Here is a 3310-nt window from a genome sequence, read left to right on the forward strand (position 1 = left end):
AACCCATCAAAAATTTGAGACATGCTATAGATTATACCCACTGGAAATGCATAATGCTATTAGTATATTAAAGACTCTGAGAAATTCTCAATAAGAAACTACTAACTATGCTGGCTGTTAGTCACTCAGTCATGTCCAACTCTTTGCAACCCCATGGACTGTAGCCTGCCTGGCTCCTCTGTCCATGGGATCTCCCAGTCAAGAATACTGGAGTGGGTTGCCATTTCTTTCTTCAGGGGAACTTCCTGACCTAGGGATGGAACCCACATCCCCTGCCTCGGCAGGTGGATTCTTTACCACTGAGCCACCATTATTTCTCCAACGTTCCCTAGACTGTGCTTTGGAAAGATGGTGAAGGCTAGTACCTAGAGATCATCTAGTTTAGTTCAAGATGTGGCTAACTAAGAATTAAACTGTGGGAAGGATATAAAAAATATGAGATCTCCACCCCATATAATAGTAAGTACAAAGCCAGTTTCCTGGACAGGCAACTTACACAGTCATACAACCCCAAGCACGTAATCTTGTTCCCCTTCCCAGGGGCTGCTGGGGCTCTATCTGTCCCTTAGGTCCTAACCATGGGTTCCTGTTGACCAATCAGAGGTCCAGGTTGCCAGAACCATTACTGTCCTAAGTCCTGAATGGGCCAATCAGAAGGCTAAGTAATTGTGACTGACTGACATTGGGTCCTGAGTAGACCAATTGGGAGCCTAAGAAACAATGACTCTTTGATGTCCTGGAGTCTTAGTAAACCAATTAGAAAGCTAAATGACAATAACCCTTTCATGGCCTCTGTCCTGAATAGACCAATCATCAGGACACCAGGTAACAATGACCCATTGGTCTCTTATATTATGAATAGAACAATCTAGAAGTCTGAGAGACAATAGCCTCTTCATAATCTGGGTCTGACTGGGCCAGCCAAGGGTTCAGATTTCTGTCAAGAATAAAGGTCTGAAAAGTTGTTGTTGAATCACGCAAATACACCGGGATTCTTGGCCCCCGGAGGAGAAGAATTCAATCTGGGGCCAGAGACGAGGCTTGATCGCTCAGAGCTTTTGTGTAATAAAGTTTTATTAAAATATAAAGGAGATAGAGAAAGCTTCTGACATAGGCATCAGAAGGGGGCAGAAAGAGTACACCCCTGCTAGTCTTCAGCTGGATGTTATATAGTCACTAGCAGTCTGTTAATGAAAGAAAGGAATGTCTTAAAATTCAGAATGGCACCAGGCCCCTCACCCATAAGATGCATTTTGGGATAATCTTGGCGCCAAATGGTTTATCCTGGGCCATAAAATGATTAATTTGAATCTTGAAGAAGGGCAGACCACCATACAAATAATTTCATTTACATAGATTAGGGGAACAATATCCATACTGGTTTGTCAAGTAGGTTCTGGGCCAAGAAGCTGAACTGGCTTGGAGACAGAGTTTGGGGTAAAGGCATAGTACATTAGCATAGCTTAAGACAAACAGTCCCATAAGAAAAAGGCATTGGTTATCTCTAGGCTCAAGAATAAACCAGGTGTCATTATGGCAACACAGTATTTTAAGAGAAACCTCCCTTTAAATTTGTATAGAGAAGGAAAAAATATTGCTAGTTTGTTTCCTCCTGCCGCTTAAGAGAGATAAAAATGTCTGACACTTGCAGGCTATTTCCTCCATTTGGAGACCCCTGGCCTTCCTGCCTGTTACCCTCTCAGGTCCAAACACCGAAAACACTCTTCCTCCAGAAAGATTGCAATCCAATGGGCCACACTCAGTGGCTGTGGGGGGCTGCCAGAGCCAAGAGCCCCACCCTTCACTGATCATAGTACCTACTGGTCCAGGGTTGATGATGGACAGAGCTTGGAGGGGGCATTGTGTCCCTCCTGTACTCTCAGTGTTTGCTGCCCACTCTCCTCCGTGCCCACCTGCAGCTATTTTTTTAAATTTAGTATCACCTGGTGGTTATGGTGGAGGTAGGGGCTGGGCCTTCCCCACAACCTCCACTCCCACTGCAACCAGTCCTCCCTACTTAATAAACTACCAGAATTAAAAAACAAAAACAAAAAAGGTACCGCACATCTGGGTTAATGCTCTCCTGTTGCCCTCTTGAAATTAATTTTAACTAGTGGCTCCAAATTTTCCAGGTGGTGCTAGTGTTAAAGAACCTGGCTGCCGATGCAGGAGACCTCAGAGATGCAGGTTCTATCCCTAGGTCTGGAAAATCCCCTGGAGGAGGGCATGGCAACCCACTCCAGTATTCTTGCCCGCAGAATCCCATGGACAGAGGAGCCTGGTGGGCTACAGTCCATGGGGTCGCAGAGTCGGACACTACTGAAGCGACTTAGCACGCACGCCGAATTTTCATTTTGCACTGAGCTGGGCAAACTCTGTGGCCAGTCTCAAACCAGCAGGATAAGAGACAAATGTACAGTGCTTCCTATTTTTAGCTTTTTCCTACTTAAGAAGGAGTTGCCTGCTAGTTGAAGTACATCTACCCTTCTTGCTGATATATATCAGCATATATGAAAATTTTAAGACATAGAAGTGTGCTGTTAATTAACCCTCTTCCCTTACTCTGGTTTTTTGAATGGGGGATGTCAAGTTTGCATTATGGGTAGTGAAGAGAAATTAGCCTCACTTTATCATAAATGAATATGAAGGGGAATTTAAAGAAAACTTTTTTTTAAAGAGAAAAAAAATTAAAGGTTCTAATCTTTGCATTAGGGAAGGGAGTCATATTTTATTATGTTCAACATGAAGGAGAGTACATGGTCTCTGCGTGGGTGTGTGCTCAGTCACTTCTGCTGTGTCTGACTCTGTGTGACGCCTTGGACTGCATCCTGCCAGGCTCCTCTCTCCCTGGGATTCTCCAGGCAAGAATACTGGAGTGGGTCGCGCGTCCTCCTCCAGGGGATCTTCCCGACCCAAGGATCGAACCTGCCTCTTATGTCTCCTGCATCAGCAAGTGGGGTCTTTACCACTGTTGCCACTGGGAAGCTCACATGGCCTCTAGTGGTGCCCAGTTGGCTGATAGATTGAAACAGTGGTTGATGAGCGAATGGGTTTGACAAAGCCCGTCCAGACATTAGAGAACCTCTCCAGACAAGCCAGAGCCAAGATCTAGGCACCACCCCCTGCAGACTCTGGTGAAGGACAGACTCTATTTTTCTACCTCCAATCAATCTTTTTGTGAAGTTTATCTGTTGTTCTGGAACTTAAATTTATGCCAGAGCAGCAGCTGTCTCCTGACCACAAAGCTCCCTCGATAAAAGCCCCAGAACACAAAAGCCACAACCATAAATCTAACTGGTCCTCCACACTG

This window comes from Bos indicus x Bos taurus, chromosome 24, assembly GCF_003369695.1.
Source record: "Bos indicus x Bos taurus breed Angus x Brahman F1 hybrid chromosome 24, Bos_hybrid_MaternalHap_v2.0, whole genome shotgun sequence".
Classification (NCBI taxonomy): domain Eukaryota; kingdom Metazoa; phylum Chordata; class Mammalia; order Artiodactyla; family Bovidae; genus Bos; species Bos indicus x Bos taurus.